We start from the raw sequence: 15,833 nt of genomic DNA, 5'->3' as shown, positions 1-15,833 counted from the left end.
ATCATATCACGAGAAGGCAACAAAGACACCAAGCACAACATAATGGAAATTACTGGTACTTAATAATTGAATTAAACAAATGACAAATTAATGGCAATGAAAGTGTATGAAACACAACTCTCTCTCTCTCTCTCTCTCTCTCTCTATATATATATATATATATATATATATATATATATATATATATATATTATATGGGCTTGGTTCAGCTCAGCACCGGTGAACACCACCAGTTTAATTTGCCAAATTATGCTTACTACTGCCTAGGGAGGTCTCTCGAACTCGACAATTCCTGCTCGGATGGACAAACGTATACTGCCAAGCTATACGCTGGTCTGAACGCGCCGCGCGCGAGGCTAAAATTTAGTTCGATCGCGTCATGTGTGATGGGACAACGGCGCTATCTACGCATGCTATACATGCATGGTTGAGTAATGGCTTCTTTCCTTTACACAACGATACCAAAGCAACCCGCCGTGGTTGCTCAGTGGCTGTGGTGTTGGGGTGCTGAGCACGAGGTCGCGGGATCAAATCCCATTTCGATAGGGGCGAAATGCGAAAACACCCGTGTGCTTAGATTTAGGTGCACGTTAAAAAAAACCCAGGTGGTCTAAATCTCCGGAGTCCTCCGCTGCGGCGTGCCTCATAATCAGAAAGTGGTTTTGGCACGTAAAACCCCGCCATTATTTTTTTAACAATACCAAAGTAAGGTACGTGGGTGGTATGGTTGCGAATATATAAGCAGTAATGCTATAACATGTCTTCGTTGAATCGGTTTCCACAAGCGACCCTCTTTGATTGTTTTTAAAGACGTTTAACGTCAAAACGTTTCCTTAAAGCAGTTTCTAACTTGGTTTTCAACGAGGTGGATTGACGCCAACAGTAATTCAGTCTCCCACTAGGTGTTAGCAAATGCAAAAATAGCAGCTGCCACGATAGGTGCATGTGAACCGGAAATGCGAAGTTCAAATTTGTGGAAATCAGAGCTGAGAAATACGCGGTGTAGAATATCACCCTGTTAAACGGGCTTCAAATGGCAGCTTCTTAAAGCATATGACCGTGGTTATGCCACTAAGCTCAAGTTTGTGGGCTTCCTCCTGCCGGTGCGATGATGGTTCAAAACTTTTAGGTATTTGTCGCATATGCAGGAGGCGCAAGCACTGGCCAATCCAATAGCATATACGTACATGGTGCGATAAGCAAGATTGTGGCAGCCACGTAACGGTTACTATGAACCTGTACGTGCTAACGCCTGGACGATGATGGAATTTCCGAAGCGGGTGACGCATTCAGAAGAGATTGTGAGAAAATATTATGATACAAAGTTTAACCAGAAATGCATCAAACTTGCTATTCCAGAATGATAGGGTGGTCAACACGAGCAGACGGAGACCAGACCCACACTGGCCAGCGGACTGCAAAAAAACACAATAGCACCTTCGGTGTCGGTGTCCAGGTGCAGCATTATAATTGCCGGTCCTCGCAGCGCCATACTGTGATAGATAGGGAGCACCTCTGCACATTCATTTGGAGACCATTCAACAAAAGATAGCTATAGACTCTTCAAGCACAGGTAACAAACATTGTAACAGTCGTGCATAGCAGGTTTTCATTAATGCTATACTTAAAGCTATAGCGCCCAAAATAAGAGAGGAGTTCCGGCAGAAGGAGAGATTCTGGCTATAATGCTAAAGTGGAGATGGTAGTTCGCGTTGTCGGTATATGAGATAGCATGCCTACTAGAACACATACAAGCGCACACACACGCACACAAGCGGCACGAAAGCACGTGCGTGCACTATACATACTATTTCCAGAATGCCCCCCTTCAGCATCGAGGTCAGAAGCGCGCTCGCTGGCGTTTTTTTCCTTTTTTTTTTCGCACGGCTCGCGCAGCATGAGATGCGATGCAAACGTATCGCATTCGTTCGCGTACATTACATGAACATCTCGATAGAAATGTCATGATTTCATAGAAAGATAGGTGTCATCGGGCCTATGTTCTCAATCAACGTCGCGCTCTGCTTGGATTCGGTTAGTGAAGTTTCGTGTAGCGACTGGTCAATCTCGTCAGCTGTTTGTGCTGACGGGAAATGGCCTTCGCTCAGCTTGGTGGGCGGAGCGAGATCTCAGACCACCTCCACCGGTGTTTGACCTCATAATTCGCTCTCACATACATTTAGCACAGACAAACCGTCATGCAAGCCATCCTCCTTTTTTCTGCGCCAGAAATGTAGAATTAGTAAAGGCCAAGCAAGAGTTTTACTTGAAAATGTAGAAGAAACGCAAAAACAGGGGGCGCGCGCATCCTCGCCAGCAGAGCCGTCGGAGGAACGAGGGACAACGTAAATAAAAACGAAGTAACACATTTAAACATGTTTTTTTGCGAAAGATGACACTTGTTTTCTTCCTAACCTTACGCCTTCACTAACTTCAGGAACAGATCCATGGTTACGTACCCTGCGCCATGCGAGCACTTGAAGTTCCGCTATCCGAAGTCCGACAGGCATACAGCGGGGATAGATGAACGTGTCTGACAACCAACTGTTGCACTACGGCCCCTTATTGCACTTAATGAAACTACTCGTACTCTGACTTCGGCGCAAGCAGTGGTCGAAACAAAGCTCAGCCTCTCGCCTCAGTCAATCCTGAGCTGGGAATCGGTGCGCGATGGTCGGCCGCCGCTTCGTGCCTACCTGCTAGATATCGGCGGACGACAGTGGAGCTCGGGCTTCAACCTTGTGGTGGCAGATCGTTCAACCGTCGGCAGAAGGCAGGGTCAGCTCTCATCAAATGAGCCGAGGCACCGCTGTGCGATAGTACGCACACGTGCGCCTCGAGTTCTGCGCTGTAAACTGTGGCTTTCTCAACGGTGAGCGCCCGCGGCTCGCGGTCGAAGAGGCCGAAACCACCAGCACTGCAGCGGCGGCGTTGAAGCTGCCCCGCCGGAGGGGGGAATTCTTCCCGCGGGTGAGAAAGGGGAAGGGGCGTGGAGGAAGGGGTCCTATTTTTGGTGACCCGGGCGTGAGTCAGAAGAAGCCGGGTCCTGTTGATGCGTCCGGCGCGAGCTGCGGCGCCGGCGCTAAGGGCCGTGGTACCGCGACGCCAAAGCGCCGCGGCCAGAGCAGCGCCGCCCTGCGTCGTCGAGAGAGGACTGGACGAGTTGGTAGACCGGTGATCTGCTTTGTGCGTTGGCTTGTTCGCCATTCAATCTTGCCGTCGGCGTTTCTCGCTCTGACCTTCCAGCTACGGGGAGTGCGCGGCGCTTGACGGTAGCCGTCGTCAGGCTCGTGCTGCACCGGTCACAGGACTCGCAGGAACGAACGAATTACAAATGAGATGTGATCAGGTAACGCCCACTCGCCGGTCGTTTCAGCGTCCGGCAGAAGCGCTGCAAAAGTTGGTGTCGGGCATGTCAAAAGGCAGCTGGCCCATACCGTCGTCCGACTCATCCACGCTAAGGACGTTGTTGAAGGGAGGAACATGTTCTCACCGAGAACGAGGAGTACTAGGTTTATTTACAATATCTACATGAGGAGTGGAGAACATCACGTCTCATCAGCCTAGCATAACTGAATTGAAGCACACCGAGGAGCCGAAAAAGTCCGATCTGTCCTCATTAGGTCCCAGGTAAATCTGCCGCCCCACCTTCGTCCCGTCGGAGCGTCCAAAGCCGCCAAGGGATCCGCGTTGAGGGCGAAGGTGCACGCAGTCACTCCGGCAGCTTTGTTCACTCAACACACAGAAAGCATGGGAGCTTCGTAGACAGACAGTGCCACGCTTGGCTCAAACTGGCGCGCCTTGGTTCCCGGGATGGCCCAGCAATTAGCTGGAGCGTCTGCCAAACGACCGTGGCGGTTACAGGAGTCCGTCAGGAAACGCCGTAGAATGCTTTTTTCCAGGAGTTTCTTGCTCGCATCGTTGGTGACGGCGATATTGAACCGACAATATACACTCGATCCGCCGAACGTGTCTAGCCTTGTTGTCGCCGCAGGTCTGTCCGAGGGGCGCATTGTTAGCTTCACGAAGCTATTCATCGCAGTGGTGTAGGAGGGGCTAGAAGGTCACTACCCCGCCGGCCGATCGTAACAGTTCCTCCATGGCCCGGAAAATCTCTACTGGCCAGTGCTGATAACCGCTTGCCAGGAAGATAATGGCTGGTGGCAAGGGGCGTGACTTGTCTTGCAGCAACGAGCTGCAAAATGCTGACATACACCTCAAAACATCTCACAATGACAGTCAGCGGCAAAGCGAACCCCACAACACGGCTCTGCGCAACAATGAGGTATCTTGGATCTCGCTTTAGACCCGCCAGGCTTCAAAGAAAACATGAGTGTAGAAACAACAAATACTGCATTTCGAGCCGACAAAGTTAGCAATCATGGATGGAGTTCTGCTAAATAAAAGGGGATCGTCTTGGCTTAACAAAAAAATAAAAAATTAGTCGGGATCCCTAAATGCAGAACGAGTTTCAAATTAGCCTGCATTTTGATGATTTTCAGCACCTGTTTTCCACACTAAACAACACCTTTTCAATAATATGTTTGTCTGTAACCTGCCTTAGCAATGATGACAACGACCTATTCTGCTTTAACTCATACACTTCTGAGTACTCTCGCAGAGAGACGAGTGATCACGGTGGTGCCGCTGTACTTGTCTCATCTAAAATTCCATATAAACGCCGGCATAACTTGGAGTTGAATATTACTAACTGTGAATCTGTATTTGTTGAATTTGATTCCCCCGTCTTTTGATAGACAACAAAAACTTAATGTTTGGCTGCATTTATCGCTCACCTTCTTGTTTAGTTACTGACTTCTGTAGTGCCCTTTATAAAGCCATGGAAAAGATATCGCGCGCTAATTGTAACACAATAATCATGGGCGATATCAACATTAACCTCATGGATACCACTTCATCTAATTCTTCCAATCATCTTCCATAGTTTTCAGTATGAATGTTTAATTACTTTCCCTACTCGCTGTCCTAGCATTGCTGGTGGCACCTTAATTAATCACGCATTATCGAACTTAACAGACCGACCTGATGCTAGCATTGTTACCACCGACATTACTCATCACTACCCTATCGTTCTACGCCTGTGCAATCACTCAACCTTATCAAACACTTCATTCTGCAGAGTTGAACTTCACAAAGAAATGTTCCTTGTTAGCCTAACTAAAACTGACTGGTCGGAAGTTGTATCATCTAATGATCCTCAAAAAGCTTTTTCACAGTTTTTAACGACACTTTCATCGTATTTTAATTCCCACTCTCATAACCTAAAATGCAGAAAGAAGGTATCATCGCCACAAAATCCATGGCTTACAGATAGCCTTCTGAAAGCAATGCAGTATCGTGAAGATTTGTATAAAAAAACTAAGAAACAACCTTTCAATACTAAACTACTTGCCCGTCACAAAACATTTTCTAACTAGGTAACTTTCTGCACAGCTGGGAAGTGCGAAGAGGAATTATAACGAACAAAATATTATAGAATGTGGTAATAACACTAGAAAAATTGGGAAATAGTCAACACCTTTTTAAGCCGTAACTCTCACAGCGTCCTTTCGAGAATCATTCACAATTACATGGTATACATTAATCAGCTTGATTCTGCAAATCCCTTTTGTGATGCTTTCTTCAATAACACTTCTGATTTCGCCTCATGCGGTAACATGTCCTTTAGCCGTTTACCCCATTCACTTTTCCTTTTTCCAACAACACCTGATGAAGTAATTTTAATAATTAGGACCGTTAAAGCCACTAGTGTTGGCCTCGATAATATTAACGCTTACCACATTCAGCTGTCATTACCCTGATTTTTAAAAGCGGTGTTTCCCCACGTGAACTCAAACGCGGTCGAGTCATTCCTGTTTTCAAAAAGAAGTGATCGCACGCTTACAAAGAATTATAGACCCGTTTGCGTTCTCCCATTTTTTTATTAAAGTTATTGAAAAACTTATCGAAAAGTGTATAACAAAATATTTAGATAAATTTAGTATTCTTTCCCTTTGTCAGTTTGGCTTTCGTTCTGGCTTTTCAACTAACCTAGAACTTATATCTCTTACTGATTATCTCAAAAAAGCAATTGATGAAGGTAAATTTCCAGCCTAGATATTCGTAGAGCTATCCAAGGCCCTTCGACACAATTAATCATACAATTCTTTGCGCTAAACTTGAAGCCGTTGGAATAACTGGTCCGCCTCGACTTCTAATCCGCAGTTACAAGATAGAAAACTTGTCGTTAACATTTTTGAGTACTACTTTAAAGAAACTACTACTAACATTCGTGTACCATAGGGGTCCAGTTAGGTACCCTACTCATCCTAATTTATGTTAATGATCTGCCTAGTTGCCTCTCCTCATCGAAGTTCATTCTGTACGCTGACGACACTACTATATTTAGTTCTAATAATTGTGTAACAACGCTCGTAAGTAGGCTAAACGAAGATCTCGTGAAAATTTCCACATGGTATGAACTTAATAAGCTGCAGATTAACCATAATAAGACGAATTTTGTCGTCTTTGCCTCGCATCAGCGGTCACCTGAGCTCCTTCAGTCTATTTCCATCAACAATCGCCCGGAGGAGTAAGACGAAGTGATTCTTCGATAGAACGCTAGTGCTTTTGTCTCCGCTTTTTCGCTTTGTTTCCCTGCATTTCTGGGAGCTGCCGCTCCCTCCTTGCGGCAATGGATGAAGAGATATCCCCGAGGACTTTCCTGATGTGCAGCCGTCAGGTCGGCTAGCGTCCAGGAAACGTGGAAGTGCGTCAAGCGATACAGACAGCGAGGGGACTGAGATGTTCGGACAGCTACGACTCGTCGGACGATGACTTCCAGCTCGTGATGAGTAGATCAGCGAAAAGAAGACTACCGCACGCATCTTCGCCGCCAAGTGCTTCTACCATGAAGAGTGCACCGCTGCGCTGGCCGCACACTGTGCTCTTTATGCCCGTGGACCCGGCGACCAATTTGCGGCTCCTCAACAGGCAGGTCCTCTTTCGTTACTCGAGAGAATCGCACCAAATGAAATTGAAGACGTGCGAATTAACTCGCGGAAAAATGTCCTGGCAGTTGATGTCTTACATCGCAGCGCCCTACAAGACCTACGTAATATAACTGATATCGACAATGTAAAGGTGCGATCAATGATTCCTACAGGCGGCGATGGTACTGCGGGCGTTATTTATGACGTCGACGTTGCCATCCCTAATGACGACTTGCCAACGCTGATAAAGCCAACGACAGAAGGCAATTTCATTGCAAGAATTTTCAGACTGGGAAACACACGCTGTGTGAAGATTTTGTTTGAAGGAGTCAGCCTTCCTTCCCAGGTCAAAGTAGGACATGTCCGCCATCCAGTACGACCATTCGTACCGAAGCCCGTCGAGTGTTTCAAGTGTTGCAAGATTCGCCACGTAAAGGGTGTCTGCGTGAACAACGTCGTGTGCCCGTGGTGCTCTGAGTCCCATTCAGAAGACGCCTGCAGCACACATGTTCTAAAGTGCCCTAACTGCAGTGGTTCTCACAAGGCCTCATCAAAGGATTGCCCGTGGGTGCGGAAGGAATTCGCGATTCTAAAACGAATGGTGCGGGACAATTCAACTCATCGAGAGGCTGCTGCGGCTGTTCGGCGACGTCGGCATCGACACCGAAAACGTTCACGAAATTCCGCAACTGCAGATAGGTACACGCCAGCTACCGTCAAAAGGACTGCCGCATCACCGCACTGCGCCACCAAGACAGATACAAGGAAAGCAAACAAAGCGGAGAGGCTCACCCGTCCTGAAGAATGGCCTGAGCTACCGAGGGCACAACTCCCTGCTAAGTTACCTCAAAACGCACCGACTTCGACGGCTTCGGCAACTGTTGACGCTGGCTGATGATCTCCAGGTCATCAACATTCTGCGGTCACTCATGAATGCCATTCGCGTTATACTTAGTAACATGAAGTCTTCGTCTGCGCAAAGTGCGCTACAGGTGCTGGACAATTTCAGTCCAGTACTTGCAGCTCTTGGTTAAAATCATGGCTCTCCAGAAGCCGTCGTTTCGTGATGAAGTCCGGAACGCATCAATATTTCAGTGGAACGCCAGAGGACTGAAGCCACGCATGTCGGACTTTCGGCAGTTTTTCACGAATAAGTTCCCCATCACACCATGTATCGACTGGCCAATGTTCAAGTCAATTGTCGAAGACGGCTGTCGTGATGACTTGTCCTCTAGCCTAGAGGACATCATAAAGGGTGCCATAGAGGCTGCGAAACATTCGCTTCTGAGGCCGTATACACGCACCGAATACGACATTGAGCTAGAGAAGCTTCATGCAATTCGTCGTCGTGCAGAGCGAAGATACCGGCGCACGAAGTCTGTACATGACTTGAGGTTGACCAGAAGAGCTCAAAAGAAAATTCAGCGTCGCATGGACAAACTTGCATCTCAAAGATGGAAGTCATTCTTCGAATCTTTGGATCCACGAAAACCTTTGTCTCACATATGGAGAACTGTTCGTGGTCTCCGTGGAACCCCTCAGCAGCGCCACCCTTTTAAGTCTTTGGCCCTTCAACAATGCAGCGAGATTGACGTCGCGGAAGCTTTCTGCAGGAGGATTGCTGGCGAAACTAGTTTCGCTGGAAAATCGACGCTCCACCACTCACCAATTTCACGCGACCCCGCATGGATAGTCCTTTCTCCATGAACGAGCTCGAAGCTGCACTGGCCTTGTGCAAGCGTTCATCTTCACCAGGACCCGACGGTATAACCTACCGTGCCCTATGTAATCTTGGCGAAGAGGCTCGGAAAGTGCTCTTGCTCTTGTTCAACAGCTCCTGGCAGACAGGTACGGTTCCCCAGGAATGCAAGACCAGTCGCCTAATTCCACTGCTCAAGCCTGGCAAGTCGCCTGTAGACATTGCATCATACCGACCAATTGCGCTTGCGAGTTGCATCGGAAAACTAATGGAGAGGATGGTTCTAGCACGGCTAGAATGGTACCTCGAACATTACCAGGTATATCCAGATGCGGTGGCCGGTTTCAGGCGTGGCCGTTCTTCCATAGACAACGTTATCGACTTGGTGACGTACTTCGAGCACCAGAAGTCCTGCAAAAGATTATCTGCTGCCCTGTTTCTGGATGTTAAAGGAGCGTACGATAACGTAACGCACGAAGCGATTTTCAACGCGTTAGAGGCAGTAGGACTTGGCGGCAAAGTCTATTTCTGGATAAGCAGCTATCTACATAAGATATCCTTTTTCATACTTACCGAGCATGGCCCGACCTCCCAGCATTACAGTAACCGTGGGGTGCCTCAGGGCGGAGTACTCAGACCAACGCTCTTCAGTCTAACACTCATTGGGCTCGCCGACATCCTGCCAGGCACCGTTAGGCTCTCCATCTATGCCGACGACATTTGCATTTGGACGTCGGCTGTGACGCGACTGCAGCTTCGCGCGCGGCTTCAGAAGTCAGCTACTTTAACATCATCCTACCTTCGAGAACAAGGACTTCATATATCATACGAAAAGTGCGCAGTGGTGGCATTGATCAGGAAATCAATGTCTCCATACGTGATATCCGCCGGCAGACAACTGATCTCGTACAGCACGAGTCACAGATTTTTCTTTTTTTTTTGAGGGGGGGGGGGGGGAGTCATTGACAAAAATCTCTCCTGGACTCCTCATGTGAATTATGTGAAAAAGCGCCTGACAGGAATTTGCTATATGTTTAAGTTCCTTGCAGGAAAGACCTGGGGAGTGCCAATACACTCTATGCTGCAACTGTACAGGGTCCTCTTTATTGAATTCCTGCGGTACAGCTTACCGGTCATGTCCAACACCTGCAGAACTAACCTGAATATAATCCAAAGCATCCAAGCCCAAGCCCTCAAGATATGTCTTGGTCTACCGCGGAGTGCGTCAACGACTGAAGTTATTGCAGTCGCTCAAGATTCCACTATTAGAACGCACATTAGCATTGAAACAATGCGTGTGCACATAAGACACTTCGTCCGGACCCCTACACACCACCTCGCAAATCTCCCAGTAGACAGGCCCCACAGTGCGACTATCTTCGCGCACCGTGCCTCTCTCAGGTCAGGTTACACACCTGCGGCAAGACCTTCCATTCCTCCATGGTGTATGCGCCGTACTCAAATGAACCTTACATTCCCAGGACTTCAGAAAAAGTCGGACTTGCCATCATCAGCGCTCAAGCAACTAACTTTACTTCTCTTGTACGAAAAATACAGCGACAGCACACACGTATACACTGATGGATCAACTTCATCAACCAGTTCCGGTGGCGCTGTAGTTATACCAGCAATGAGAATAACCAAGCGGTTCAAGATTTCCCATGTCACTACGTCTACAGCTGCAGAGCTCGCGGCTCTTCGTGACGCGCTTCAAGTGATAAATGCTGAAAGTGCTAGAAAATGGGCAGTCTTCTGCGATTCAAGGCCGACCTTGCAATGTGTGCAGTCGTTTCTCCGACATGCAGCTCACGATCAGTTTACGTGCGAAATCGCGGAACTTGTCCATCACTTAAGAGAAAAAGGCCATGATATCTCTTTTCAATGGATACCAGGTCATTGCGGTATCAGTGGAAATGATGACGCCGATAAGGCAGCTCGGACGTCAAACCAGGAAGACCGCTGCGTCCCCATTCCTCTCTCAAGGACCGACGCCGCGAGACAACTTGGCATTCTGGCACGCACGATCTCCTTAGCAGAGTGGAATACCGTACATACAAGGCGCACAAGACTGCGCAGACTAAACCCGTCACTTCAACTCAGACCTCTAGCCGGTCTGCACCGACGTGAAGCGTCTCTTCTGTGTCGGTTATGGCTTGGAGTAGCCTTCGCGAATGCCTACTCAGCGCTAATTGTAATGGCTGATAGTCCTGCATGTGATGATTGCGGATGCGAGGAGGACATTGACCACTCATTGTGCCATTGTCCTCAATTTCAAGCACAAAGACAATCTTTGTCCAACACATTGAGGAAATTAGATGATCGTCCTCCGAGTGAACAGAAAATACTAGAGCACCGTCCCGACCGATCATCGGCTCAGAAGGCAGTGAAGGCACTTTTGTGTTTTCTCAGAACTTCTGGTGTGTGCGAGCGGCTTTAACGCAAGTGCTTCTCTCTCTTCCCCTTCTCCCATCCCCCGGGGTAGGGTAGCCAACCAGACTATTGACTGGTTAACATCCCTGCCTTCCTGTATTCCTCTCTCTCTCTCTCTCTCTCTCTCTCTCTCTCTCTCTCTCTCTCTCTCTCTCAACAATCGCCCAATCACTGCAGTTAATCATTGCACCTATTTAGGTGTGGAATTTGATGGCCACCTTAAATTTCACCTTCACAAAGCTAATAAAAAAAAGAAAATGGCATATGGAATACGCGTTTTAATCAAAGCACGACCATATGTATCATTTTCTACTCTTACGTCGCTTTATTATGCTTTCGTTCTATCTCATACTAACTATAACATTGAATCATGGCGAAACACTTATAACAGGCACATAACTTCGTTGCAAGTCATTCAGAATCGAGCTATTCACCTAACATTTTCACCTCTTAGCATTAGCACGAATCAGCTATTACATGCACATAATATTTTGAATGTGACTGATCTGGTTAAATATAACCTGGCCATATTTATTTTTAGGACATTAAACAATGATATTCCAGTAACCATCATACCAAAGTCATCCCTTACTAATATAAGCAATACTAGATTTGCAGGTAATATGAACTTCATAGTCATTACACTTTTGAGCTTTATCTCTATAAAGCACATTACCATTTCCTTTAAAATTGCTCAAAGCTCACATATTTCATACAGAACTTAAGCACTTTATTTTAGCGTCCTCCGACTTTCCTATTTGAGTGTAGCATGTGTTATATTTTTAAACTTTAACTTTGTTTCTATATTTGTCTCCCGCATTTTTCTTACTTTTTTTAAGCTCCCTTTGTAGTTTCACCTTTTGTTGACTAATCCGAAGCCTTGTAATTGTTTAATGCATTCATCTGCTGCTTTCCTGTTCCTTTACGCCTTATCTCCTAAATACTATTATTATCGTAAATTTTACATGTTGCCATTGTTGTTTGTATTATTAATTCTAGTCATCATGCACAAGAGGTCCTATTTCAGTTTCTAACTACGGGACCTCTTTCTGTATATGCTTATCAAGTAATTATCCACATTTTGTCATAAATAAGCTGATTCTTATTCTGAAGCCATTCGCATTGCTATGCAACTTTCCCTGCTTATGTCTAACGGAGAAGTTGTACTGTGCGGGAGCGAGGCTCCATCGGAGCACGCGGCCACTTTTTTTGTCACACTTGATTAAGCCATGTCAGAAGGCGGTGGTCGGTCTGGAAGATGACGCGCTCCGTACAAGTAGCAAGACAAATTCTGGGGTGCCCAAACCAAACAGGCACATTCCTTCTACGAAGCGCTATAGGCTTCTTCTCTTACAGTTAGCTTACGGCTGGCGTAGAGAATAGGATGTTCCTCATTAGCACCGCCGACCTAACTAAGCACCACGCCCATTCCACTGTCGCTTGCGTCGCACTAAACTACGAATTCCTTTGTATAGTCTGGGGTGCGAAGCACAGGACGAGAAACTAATAAGGCTTTCAAACCTTGGAAAGCGTTTTCTTTGTTCTTATCCGAGTGCACGTTATTCAGTGATCCCTTTCTGAGTGCCTCCATTAAAGAACTTGCTATTTGCGAATAATTCGGAATGTACCGTTGATAGTACCCAACAAACCCCAAAAATGAGCCAATGTCTATTTTCGTGCGCGGCTGTGATTAATCTCCAATAGCAGCTGTTTTCAGCTCGGCCGGCCGTCTCGTGCCCTGGCCGACAACATGGCCCAGATAAGCAATCTGAGAGCAGCCAAACCTATATTTCCCGCCTTCATCTTTAAGCCTGCTTCCCTCAACAGCGAGAACACCTGCTTGAGGTGCGATACGTGCTGTTTCCATCTGTCAGAAAAAATTTCGACATCATCAAGATATGGCAATGTGAACTCCTGCAAGTCCTTTAGGACGAAATCCAACAACTTAGGGAATCTGAACGGCCCCTTCTTCAGCCCCTCGTCGTCGTGAGTCCGGAACCAGACATGCGGTGTTCCGTCCAAGTGGAATATTACATTTGCGAGCGTTATGGCAGGGTCCCAGCGGTTGTTCTCGCTAACACGATCATACACGCCGAGCCAGTCCTCGACGTCAACATTATCTTGTTCGGGGAATATGCCAGGGCCTCGGGCATTGGTAGCAGTGACGTAATTTGCTGTTGGAGCCGCAAGTGTGGATGGAGATGGGCTGTCGTCACCGGGAACCATGGTGGAAAGCTGGACGGTGCGGCCTCTGCGGAGCTCCGTGACGAGGACGGGGAACGCCAACCTCCACCAAAATGTTTCGAGAACGATGGATTACACACTAAGACTATTTACGAAGCATATTCACAAAGACAACTGCAGCGCTGGCCAGTTCAGCCGGTGCAGCTCGATACTGAGGAGCAGTTCGTCTTCTACGGGGGGGGGGCAGGGCACGCGCATTGTCCAAAAGAAACACGTAATATGCATGTAGCAATATTACTGACACAGCTGGTGTCACGTCCATGTTAGTAACTACCATCGCGTTAAACCAGTGCCCAAAGTGTTCGGAAGATCGCAAGCTGGCACGGGCCTCCTCGTGTTGTCAATGATTTATCACGCGAACTAACATGTCTTCTCCATGTCGTCGCTTGGCAGGGGTTGTTTAAAGCCGTTTTAAATTTCTTGCATTCCTTATTGTAAACTTCTCTTCGTGCTCTCTCTGAAAAGCTTGTGTCTGTCGTCGTCGAGGAACCAGAAGCCACAATATCGATTCGCCTAGCTGTTACTGGCACGGGGTTCGAAACTCGCACGTGGTGGCACGGACCTTGGCGTAAATACCCGGCGCGCTATATTCTGAGGCGTGTCAGGTTCCGATGGCTATTTTTTAAATAACGAGGTGAAACATGTTCGTCGTAGCCTGAATAAAGATCCGCTATTTTCTTACAGCTTACTATGACGGCACATTGCTACCATAAAATAAATGTGGAAGGCCAAGAAGTGACAAGCTTTCTGCCTGTCGCTCTCAATTATTTGTCGTTTTGTCCACATGTATAGCATGACCACACAACAGCACTTGAACCCATCTTTATAAAAAGAAGAGGGGAGCGTTGGCAAGTGCGCTCAAGAGACCGTCGTCATCGGTGGCTGACGAGAAACACTAAACGATTTTGCGGTGAACATAAGTGCTGAGTAACAATATGGCTCTTAACAGTGATTAAGAAGAGAATCGAGCATAAACAAAAGTGAATTTCACATGCTGTTGCCCATGGGCTGTTCAAGCATACTGACGTTAACAATTCTGGTCGCACTTGCGGTAGCTTCGGTGATGTCCCCGCGGGGAAGTGGTGTGGCACGTTTCATAATGTGGCTCGTAGCAACTTTTCGTTTTGAGTTTTGAAATGAAACCTCGCATACTTCGTAAGATTACAAGTCTACTTCACATACGTTTCTGTGCAACGGGCACTTGTTTACAGCGATCTTGGTGAGGCAGGTGAAGAATGTGGCGAATGGCTGCACACGGAATCAGTGGAGCGGGCGGGGGACGTGCACTCTATGCGGTCTGTGAGAAGAGGGAACCTCGGGCATTCCGTGTTTACGCAAGATGCAAGCACTGGCGTTCGCGAGGGGGCATAAATCAGGCGCAGCACTTCTTCTCTCCCTTCTCCTCCGGCTCGCCTCGCAGATGCTTTGCTCGGCGCTCACTGAGCACGCCGTGAGCGAGAGGCGAGAACAGAGTAGTAACACGCGTGCACGTCCCTCGCCGCTGCGCCCAGTTGTGCCACGAGGTTTTGATTTGGAGAAGGTCAAGGCCTGCTTCACGGGCTTCGCAGTTGTGTGCTGTTCGTTGTATAAATTCATGGCAGCAGATAGAACTCACTGCCGGGCGAAATGTCCTGTGGAATATGCGTTCAAGTGGGAGGCTAGAATATGAATAAGTAGTAGAATATCAACATTGGATGAATTGGTCTGCCAAAGGCCAAATATATCGTGATTCACCAGAGGGGTTCGACAGGTTCGTGCGCTTCAGGAGCGGCCTTTCCGTTCATGGGAATAAGTATTCCTGAACATTTTTAGTGAAGCGCCCTCCAAGCTCTCAGCGCTCAACGATACCAACGAGCGATCCTGTATATAACCAATTCATTCATTCATTCATTCATTCATTCATTCATTCATTCATTCATTCATTCATTCATTCATTCATTCATTCATTCATTCATTCATTCATTCCCGCGTGCCAGCCAAAAGAAAAAAGAAAGCAGGACTGAAATTCAACGAGGAGGTTTGGCACCACATAAAAGAACTACTACCGTGTTATTAAATTACGGGGTTTTACGTGTCAAAACCACTTTATGATTATGAGGCACGCCGTATTGGGGAGTCCGGAAATTTGGACCACCGGGGTTCTTTTTAACGTGCACCTAAATCTAAGTACACGGGTGTTTTCGCATTTCGCCCCCATCGAAATGCGGCCGCCATTCGATCCCACGACCTCGTGTTTAGCAGCCCAACACCATAGCCACTGAGCAAGCACGGCGGATCACTACTAGCATTGCGTGGTTCTGAAGGACAAGTGCACACTTTCTGCCATTACCCAAGGGGCGCGTGCGCCCAAGGTGCCGCTCATACGATGATCTGTCGACAAGCACCTCCGTCAGAAGCACGTCACTGCGCTGCACATCGTTGCGCTGTACGTTGGATTCCAGGTCACCGCGAAATTTCCGATAATGAGC

General features: G+C 47.4%; 1 protein-coding gene across 1 annotated transcript in view; it reads right to left on the bottom strand.

Moving 5' to 3' along the window:
* Positions 1 to 15,833, bottom strand: part of LOC126531825 (uncharacterized) — a 161,991-nt gene that overhangs the window by 141,499 nt on the left and 4,659 nt on the right. The gene's annotated exons all lie outside the window — the stretch shown is intronic.

The sequence above is a fragment of the Dermacentor andersoni genome, chromosome 5 (assembly GCF_023375885.2).
Source record: "Dermacentor andersoni chromosome 5, qqDerAnde1_hic_scaffold, whole genome shotgun sequence".
NCBI lineage: Eukaryota > Metazoa > Arthropoda > Arachnida > Ixodida > Ixodidae > Dermacentor > Dermacentor andersoni.
Note: the sequence above shows the minus strand (reverse complement) of the source record. Positions and strands in the feature narration are given on the sequence as shown.